Raw genomic sequence first — 10,584 nt, forward strand, 5'->3', positions numbered from 1 at the left:
TTCCTCTCACTAGTGCACACCGACACAAAATATTCATTTAGAAAACCGCCTACAACCTCTGACACCATGGACAAGTTACCACTATGGTCCTTAATGAGTCCTACTCTTTTGCAAGTTATTCTTTTTACCCTTAATGTAATTGTAAAATAGTTAGGGGTTTATCTGCTTTACCTGCATTTATCCTATCATGACCCGTTTTTGCTGTCCTAATTTCTTTGTTAAGACATGCCCTTGCACATTCAATAGTCATCTAGATGTTGGAAGATTTTTGTTGAAGGGCTCCAGCCCAAAACGTCGATTTTCCTGTTCCTCGGGTGCTGCCTGACCTGCTGTGCTTTTCCAGCAACACACTCTCAACTTCAATTTCATGTCCTTGTCATTTTCCATAACTATCTTGAATCTAACAGCGTTATGAATACTGTATGTAAAGTACAACCTCATTGAATTTTAAACACTTGCCTGGCTTCATTATCTAAAATCAAGTCCAGGACCACCCTTCTTTTGTTGGGCCTTCTATGCACTGCCTTAAAAACACTGTCCTGGATGTGTTTTAAGAATTTCACTCCCTCTAAACCTCTCATACTCTAACTATCCCAGTTAATGTTGAGAACTCCAACTCTCACTACCCTGTTACTTCTACACTACTATGAAATTTGCCTACATACCTGCTCTTCTATTTCTCTATGAATATTAGGGGGCCTGCTGTATACTGTCAGCAATGTGATTGCTTTTTTTTTGGTTTATAAGTTTTACCTATATGGCTTCATTTGAGGCATCTTCTAAGGTGTCATTCCTCCTTCCTGTTGTAATTGATTCCTTGAGTAATCTGCAACACCACTCCTCTTTTACTTACTTTCTCATCTTGCCTGAAGAATATCCTGATATATTGATCTGCCCATCCTGCCTCTCTCTTAACTATGTTTCAATGACAGCAATGTCATCATATCTCCTTGTGCCCTCAACTCAATGACCTTGTTTATCAGACTCCTTGCATTAAAGTAAACCACCCAATCTTGCCAAACTCCTTGTACCTTAACTGACATTTAATTACTATGCCTTCTTGACTCACTTACCATCTCTTCTAATTTTGGACTTTCTCTCAGGATCCCACCCCCTGCAAAGTTAATTTAAACCATTCCTGATAGTACTAGCAAAACTTCCTGCCAGGATGTTGGTTCCATTCCAATTTAGATGCAATCCATTCACCTTGTATTTTCCTTGTATTGTTCCTACTCTCCCCAAAAATGGTCCCATGTCCCATAAATTTAAAGCCCTCCCTCTTGCACCATCTCTCCAGTTACACATTAATTTGTTCTAACCTCCAATTTCTATATTTACCAGCTCATGGCACTGGAAGTAATCCAGAGATTGCTATCTTTTAGGGCATTTTAAAAAATCTACTTTCTAGACCCTAAATTCTATTGTCAGGACTTCATTCCTTTTTCTACTTATGTCATTGGTACCAACTTGTTTTCCCTCCCCCTTCAGAATGTCCTACAGCTGTTTCATGACATCTCTGATCGCTGATAATAGGGAGGCAATATATCATCCTGGACTCTCTTTTCAGCCAAAGCAAAGCCTATCTATCTTCTTTACAACTGAATCCTCTACCATTACAGCCCTGCAGTTTTTCTTCCTCCTCTCTTGTGCTGCAGACCCCACATGGCATCATGAAATTGGCTCCCAAGCTTTGTTCTGCAGTCATCTTCTCCATCATCATTGGTGGTCCCTCACAGGTGAGGATGTCTCTCTTCCACTCTCAGGGTGAGTCTGTAGGTGGCTACACACACCGATTCAGCTCTGATACACTTAGGGCAGAAGGCATTCACAGGAAGAAGTGGATGGGGCATTGGTGTGGCGTGGCAGCACCTTCCCCCCAACACTACCTTTGCCTGGCTTCCGCCTTTTCCCAACAGCAAAGCTTGAGGGACTCAACACCTTACCGAATGCCCCTCCTCCACTTTGAAATGTCTTGAACCAGTGATTTCTAGGTGGGTATGGAATGCACATTTCACCTGTGAGGCCTTAAGGGTATCACTGAAGCACTTCCTTTGTCTATCTGGGGTTTGCCTGCTGTTCCAGAGCAGGCAGTAGAGCACCTGCTTGTGGAGTCTAGTGTCAGTCATGTGTCCAGCCCATTGTAGCCGCTCAAGGATGGTCAGTGCCTCGATGCTGGGGATGTTGGCCTAGTCATGGACACTGGTGTTGGTGCATCTCTCTTCCCAGATTTGCAGGGTCTTATGCAGGCAGCGCTGTTGGTACTGCTTCAGCGCCTTGCTGTAGACAGTCATTGTCTCAGAGCCATATAGGAGGGTGGGAACAACTACCATCTCCTCCAACATTACGCAAAATGGTATATCTAGTCAAAAGACGATGACCACAGAGGGCCCGTGCATGACCTCCGTTCTCTACTCTGCTTGGGGTCCACTTCTTCCTGTTCAGTCTTCACCTGTGATGTGAGCCAACTCACTGAAAGTGCTATCCACAATATGTCCAGTATCATGGATGCTGTACAATGAATTCTCCAAGATGTGGTTAGCCAGTATCCTTTGTTGGACAAAATTCATGCACGCATAATCATCATGGACAACTGAAGCTTCCATGATCTGCCACATAGTGAAGAAAGAGCATATCACAGCTGTGAATTCTACTACCATAACTTCCCTTGAACCCTTTGGGTTACTCACTTCTTAAAAAAACAATCTCTATAAGAACATTATAAACTTACAGTCCTTAGCTAACTTTATTTCCCTTATCCTACTTTGATTACTTACATTATTATATTAGCTCTGTCACTTTTTCCTGTTGTTTCTCAGTTAATCTTTTCTTCCAAAAAGTACACTTTTTGAAATCATGAACCAATTAACTCATCACTTGATTACTGATTGGTGTACGCTATATATGTTTGTTACTTATTACTGTATAAATGTACTTTAAAATGAGAATTTTGCATTAATTTCAAACCATTTTCTTTGTTAGCTTTTATTCATTTCCACCTTTATATTTGTTTATAGGTATATTTATAATTTTATATAATTTCATATCATTGCCTATTGCAAATGTTTATTGGTGAATTATACATAGCCTTCTCAATTACATTTCTCATCAATTTGTTTTCACTAAATGTTTTTGCAGAAATTTCTCATAGACGCTCATCTATTTGTATAGATTTTGCAGCATTGCATGTTTGTTTTATCATTGTTGTATACCTTTTAATTTGTATATGTTTATATATGTCGCTACTGTGAGGATTTATTATTGTATACAGTGACTTTAATTATTAGTTATTATACATATTGTTCAGTACTGCAGACACTCAGTCATATCTAATGTATAGGTTTTGATCATTATACATGTATTTGTCTCCATTGTATAGATATTGCACCATTGCATAAGTTTTTTTGTATAGGTTCCTTACCTTTAGTTGTTTATTTATTTGTTATTGTAGAATTATTACAATTGCATGTTGTTTTCTTCAAGTATATATTTTTGACCATTATATAAGTTCATTCATTCCTGTTGTATGGGTTTACTAAAATTTATAATTTAATTATTGTTATTCTACTTATTTCTTACCATTATATAAGTTTATCTACCTCTTGTATTGATTTCTTACTGTGAGGTCTCCATCTGTCATTTAGTATATCAATTTCTATGACATATATTCCATCCTGTCTGTAAGTATGTTCGTCGGTATGGTGTGAATTCCTTATTGTATGAATGCATTTATCCCTATGAGTATATATTCATTATTATCTGCAAGTGTACTTCTTACTATCATCCATATTATTGTTGTGTATTGATTGTGAAATATTCCTTACCGTTGCGATTTAAACTTCATTTCAATAGTCTATATTTCTTACCATTAGGCTTACTGTTGGGAATTGTATTGATCGCTGTGGTATATATTCCTTACTGTTGTGCACTGTATTTGATTGGGCTGGTATGCATTCTTTACTGCTATGAACTGTATTAGATCACCATGGTTTATATTCTTTATCATATTGGTCACCACAATATATATTCCTTACCGTTATGAACTGTATTGATCACTGTGGTAGATATTCCTTACTTTTGTGAACTGTATTGACCACTATAGTATGTATCACTTGCCGTTGTGAACTGTGCTGGTCGTTGTGATATATATTCCTTACCATTGAACACTGTATTTGACCACTGTGAACTGTATTAATTACTACATTAAATATTCCTTCCAATTATGTGCTGTATTAGATCGCAATGTTATATATTCCTGACTGTTGGGCACTGTGTTTGTCGCCAAGGTTTAAATTCCTTTTGTTGTGAACTGTATTGATCGCTAAGGAATATATTTGTTATGGTTGTGAACTGTATCGATTGCTACAGTATATATTCGTTACCGTTGTAAACTGATTGTTTTGATACATATTCCTTACCGTTGTACACTAATTTTGATCGGTATGGTATACTGTATATTCCTTACCACTGTAGTTGATAACTATGGTGTACATTCCTTTCCGTTCAGGACCATGTTGATCGCCGTGGTATATATTCCTTCCCCTTGTTCACTGTCTTGGTCATTATAGTATACAGTATATTCCCCAGTATCATTATGGTACATATTCCCTACCGCTGTGAACTGTACTTGATCCCTATCCTTTATATGCCTTACCGTTGGGCACCGTGTTTGTCGCCACGGTGTACAGTACTATATTCCTTATAGTTGCGAACTGAATGGGATCGCCACAGTATATATTCCTTACCGTTGTGAACTGAGTTGATCGCCACAGTATATATTCCTTACCGTTGTGTTGACCCTATAGCCTCCCTCACTCTCTCGCGGTGGCAGTTGGTCTCGAGCTCCTCGGTGTAGAATTCAAACGCTGCGTCTCCATGGAGACGGGGACGTGCTCTCGCTCACCCCGCCTCTCCCCACACCCCTCACTGCTCTCTCCCTTCACCACGACCCAGCAGCCCCCACCTCCCCACCCCCACCACGATCCAGCCCCTGCTCCCCTCCCTCTCACCAACGTGCGTCAGGGTAGAAGCTTAACTATAGTAAACCGGATGGTATTATCAACAAAGTACGTGTATTGAGGCACGTCAAGTTTCTCCCTCTAAAAATTTCACATCCCTCAGTGCAAATATACGTTCGCAGGGTCAGTGAGGATATTCGACAGCAATCGTGCACTTAGTTTACAATTCAAACTCACTTACAGTTTGTTTAACTAGGTCTAACTTTTCAAGGTATTGCGCAATGAGACCAACAGCTCCTAAAGGAAGCTTTCAATGCTTCCGCAATTCCTAAATGTTTGCAGAGTGGAACACTCTTATCAGTGCACCCTACAGAGAAACATAAAATAGTGAAAGTAAACTGTTATTCTGCCCGTGAGGACTCTTAAGAAGCTGCGATCAGTTTCAGCGAATTATGGTAAATTCCAATTTTGTTGTCATCACTCCTGCAAAGTCTGGACCCTGTACTTCCCAGAAGATTTCAAAATTGCGTTATCAAGTTAATTGCAAGTTAAGAAGGAAAACAAAAATGTGCAGTGATTAATTAACATTCACGAACAATTCCCATAACTTCAGAATATCCCAAAGTTCCTTTCAAGTGCTAATCAAAGTTGTAGGCAAATACAGCAATTTATTTATACATAGCTAGCTGCCATAAATACCAATGAGATAATTTACCAAATAACCCAGATTAGAGACATGAGGCAGGAAATTAGGAGAATTATCCTGTTATTTTTCAAATAGTCATAGAAATGTACAGTACAGAATCAGACCCTTAAGTACAACTTGTCCATGCCAACGTAAATCAATTTAAGCCCATGTGCCAATATTTGGCCCATAGCCCTCCAAATCCTTCCTATTCATATACCCATCCAGATGCCTTTTAAATATTGCAATTATATCAGCTTCCACTACTACTTCTGGCAGTTCATTCCACACCACCCTTTGCATGAAACAGTTGCCCCTTAGGTCCCTTTTAAATCTGTCCCTTCTCACCTTAAACTGATGCCCTCCAGTTTTGGACTCCCCAGGAAAAGACCTTGTTTATTTATCCTATCCATGCTCCTCATACTTTTATAAACCTCTAAGGTTACACCTCAGCCTCCAATATTCCAGGTAAATATTCAACCTCTCCCTGTAGTTCAAACCCTCCAACCCTGGCAAAATCCTTGTAAATCTTTTGACATGTTTTAAAAAAAAACACATCTGAGAACTTCATGTTAACATATCACCTGAGAGAACATATTTTCGACAATGAAGCACACAGCATGCCGCAGTGTCATCCAAGATTTATGTTCGTATTACTTGAGTAGAAACTTTATTGCTGAACTATATCAGGTGAGCACTGGCATGAGCCACAGCTGAAAAGTTTCTCAAGAATAACCATAATGATTTGTTGTAAAGCAAAATTCTCAGAAACATAGCCTCCCAACATCTAGCCTGCATCGGAGTGCCCTTCTGCGATATGCACCATTCAAAGAATTGACTAAAGAATTTATGAAAGAAATAACTTGATCCTAAAATACTGCCCATCGGTCTATTTCTGGTCTAATATTTTATTGCTAGTTAGTTCAGAGAAAAACAAAAATAAAATGTTAAAAATCACACACCAGGTTATAGTCCAACAGGTTATTTGGAAGCACGAGGAAGCAGCGCTCCGAAAGCTAGTATTTCCAAATAGACCTGTTGGACTATAGCCTGGTGTTGTGAGATTTTTAAATTTTGTACACCCCAGTCCAACACCGGCATCTCCAAATCATGAAAATAAAGTTTTTCATGTATTGAAGAAATATTATGTATTACATTAAATAACTGGTAAGTATCTGATTTTCCATCAGAACAATGTTAGTGTTGATTTAATATCTACGTGATTTGTTTTCTACAACTATGACAATTAAATGATACAACAATAATAGAATTATGAGAAGACTAAGATCCAGACATGGCCAGGTGTGTTCGGTTTACAGGGGGGTCACCAATTTACGAATATCAAACTTAGAAACAATCATACTTATGAAAGCAATCCCGTACTGAGGTGTGCTAATAGTTAAGGATCAGATACAAAAATTTCTTTGCACTTACAAATAACTATTATTATTATTATCATGATCCTGCATTGAGTTCAGACTTGCATACATTACAACTTGTGAATGGACTCAAGAACAGAATCCTTTCGCAAGCTGGGAGCTGCCTATGTTTAATCTGACAATGGAAAGCACTACAAATAGATCAAGGTTGTGAATATTAATATCAGCTGGTAAGGAGTCAAAACAGGTTTGTAAAATGCATACTTGATTAATCACAATTCTTGAGGTTATTGAACATCCAAACTAAAGAAATACAATGCACATGGTGCAATTGAACTACCAAAAGCATTTCATAAATGTAATCAAATGTTATTTATGTTTTATTGTATTATGGGGTCTAAATCTACATGTTCGCAAATGCAGTTCTGGTTTGAATGTCAGGTTTCTAGGGATTCCCTGATGAATTTAAAGGAGCCCAAATCCACAGCCAGCAGAATGAACATAATATACAAAATACCCTGCAAGGATTGCAAAAATATTGTATTGGACAAACTGCAGGAAACTCGCCACCAGGATACATTAGCATGAACTAGCCACCAAATGACATGACCAACTGTCACTGGTATCCATACACACAGATGAAGAGGGACACCAGTTTGACTAGGACAGTACATCCATACTGGGAGAGACCAAACAAAAAGATGTGCGGGAATTCCTAAATGCCTGGCATTCGAACTGAAACTCTTAACGAATATAGATTTGGACCCCATTTACCAATGTCTCAGAAACAGAACTGGAAATACCACCCACCACAACAAACCAAGACAAAAATAGCAAGCAGGACAGAACACCAACACTTCTCCAGAGGCTCACTGATTTTACCTAGGATGGTGATAAAATTTCTGAGAACAAACCCACCAGCTAAGCGTGCCAAAAGACAACCTGATGTAAACCTATGCCAGACAAGTACAAAGTCTCTGCTGACAAGTACAAGTGGCAGCAGTACACAATGTAGATCCAGCAAGATTGGTTAAGTTTGCTTCTTGGGTTGGACTACAGCTGCTGTTTCCTTCAGATGTTCCCAGAAGAACAAAGCCTTTCTGTGTCACAAATATTTGCTCTCATCTGACCAGTCAAGAGATATACAGTTTTTTTGTATGCAACTGATATGGGAGTGGAATACATTGAATTTGGTGTTAGAAGGACAGTCGATTGGTGGTCACCTCCACACACCATCATCAGTGCCCAGCCACCTCTAGGGGAACTAATAATTCTACCAGCACAATTTCAAGACATTATCGCTATTTTCTGGCAACACAAAATTACAAACAACATGGAGGGCAAGTACATAACAAAATGGACATATCACAGAACAGTTTATATAGCACAAGACAGCTCACCAGTTCAAGTGAGTCAATAGACTGCTCATGAGCTTTAAAAATATAGGTCATGCTCACTAGAGTAGCGATGGTAAGTGGACATTTCAATAGTTCAAAACTGGATGGATTAGAATGGGTAATTAGTAAAACTGGCTGTTAAATCACTAGCAAAAGCATAAAGTCCAAATATTTTTCTCACAACAGATTTAACACTGAAATATTGCAGGGAAAATTGATAGGATGACACCAGAATCTCTCGTGAGCTCTAGAAGATAAATCAAGCCACTCAAAAACAGCAGTCCAGTAGAATTTAATAAGACTACCTACTTCATTACACAGGAAATGGCATTGACTGGGATATAAGTAGTTCAAATTTACTGTACTATACAAATGAAGTGCAAGCTCAAGTTGGGCAGAATTCTAATCAGGGCTCTGCATGGGTCTATGCCACTTACAATGTTTACTTATTGATTGGTCTCCCGCATGATTGCAGTTTTTCTAATAGGTTCTCTTCCTCTGAAATGTGTCTCTGCTTCTGATTAAGACTGCTCTGAATAGCTTTCATTCTTTCTTTCAAGATAGTCATGATTGCCTCAGACTTTTCCTCATTGTCTCCCATCTTATGGTTTCCATAAGTTAACAATTTTAGTAAAATTAGGTAACAATTACTCAAGCAAGGTAATTAAGCATTTGTTGTCTGCCAAAATGCATACATATCCAAAAAAAAACTTAGTTCACATAGATTTGAAGGCTGGGTTGAGAAGGGAGCAACAGCTGGCAAAGATCAAATTTTACAGCTGGAGACCTTGAGATGCAGACTCAGACTGGAAACAAGTGTCCTTCTGGACTGAGGAAAATTGACATATTCAGGTGGTTTAACTTTTGTTTTACTCGAGTTTCATTACAAAATAACACTTGTTGAAATGTACCCTTATTCATCTCAGGTCCCACCATCAATCTGCTTGATCAAAAGTGATAATCTAGTTGAATATTGATGGAAGAACCTACTTTTATATAGCGCTGTTCATTACTTCAAGACTTTTCAAAAGATTTACAGGCAATGAAGTACTGGAGTGTATTTTCATTGTAAAATGGACAACCCAACAACTATTTGTGTACAGCACAGTTCCACAATTAACTTTTTTAAAACGGTGATGATTTAAGGATAAAACAATAACTAAGAAATTGTACAGAATGTCCTACTCTTCAAATAGCATTACATTTTCTTATAAATCCATTGAAAGGGATCAGATTTTGGTTTGTTTGTGTTAGTGAAACCTAAATTTGGAACAACCAGTTAAATACCACATTGTCAGCACCACGATGAAGCAAGAACTAAAGTACTTTATAGTGAACGGGAAACGTGCATTTGGTGAATGACCATTGTTTGGAATTCATAAAAATTTGTTGGCTGATTACTGACACTGACAAACTCTCACTGATCAAAGTTAACAAAGCTATTAGTATACAAGAATGTGTACTTAAGGCAGAAGATGAATCAACACAAATAAACCTTGACCTTGTAACAATTTGTATATAGTTATATTTAACAGCAGAATGAATATATTGGAACTCCCAAATCCAAAATGACACTTGTACACCAAGGAGAAATTGAAAAGTGACAATTATGAGCTTGAAAGGAAGCTAAGCAAAATGGAACTTGCTTCCAACTCAGGAAAGAATCTGGAAAGGGAAATTAACAGCAGATTGAAATGCCAAGGAACTGCATCATACAAGTATGACAAAGTATACTAAAACTGCGGAATTTAACCATTATCAGACACCCAGTTGGATGTAATGTCACAATTTTTGCTGTATTTATTACCTAACTCTAGGTATGCAGAACCAGAAGAACAATTCAAAGTGAAGGCTCCTAGGAATTCTCCCTCCTTCCACTCACCATTTTGCCAGGTGCAGTGTAGAACTAACTTCAGTCAAATTGATTAACAAACCCTTTCACAGGTGGATAACTACTGAGTATAAATATCATGTGGCATTTTTCTTTACCTTTTCACACGTTTATCCCATGATGAGAAAGAACGTGTCAGCAGACATGCAATTAAAAGCAGCGGCCTCATTAAGAGAGCAAAAATGTGCAATTGTGGCAAATACAGACATTAAAAAGACATAAATTGCTTAATTGACATCACATAAAAATATTAAATGACAAGAGCTGCACAAATTGG

General features: G+C 38.1%; 1 protein-coding gene across 2 annotated transcripts in view; it reads right to left on the reverse strand.

Annotated features, from left to right (window-relative positions):
• The window catches only part of LOC140464972 (uncharacterized protein C7orf57-like), a 134,730-nt gene extending 129,850 nt beyond the window's left edge, over window positions 1-4,880 (reverse strand). The window contains exon 1 of one of the 2 annotated variants that reach the window (XM_072560677.1): window positions 4,784-4,880. The gene's annotated coding sequence lies outside the window, so the exon portion shown is untranslated. Of the gene's footprint in view, window positions 1-4,742 lie in introns of both variants that reach the window. The other variant, XM_072560676.1, reaches the window with a different exon arrangement.
• Between the last annotated feature and the right edge of the window lie 5,704 nt (window positions 4,881-10,584).

This window comes from Chiloscyllium punctatum, chromosome 41 (genome assembly GCF_047496795.1).
Source record: "Chiloscyllium punctatum isolate Juve2018m chromosome 41, sChiPun1.3, whole genome shotgun sequence".
Taxonomy (NCBI): Eukaryota; Metazoa; Chordata; class Chondrichthyes; order Orectolobiformes; family Hemiscylliidae; genus Chiloscyllium; species Chiloscyllium punctatum.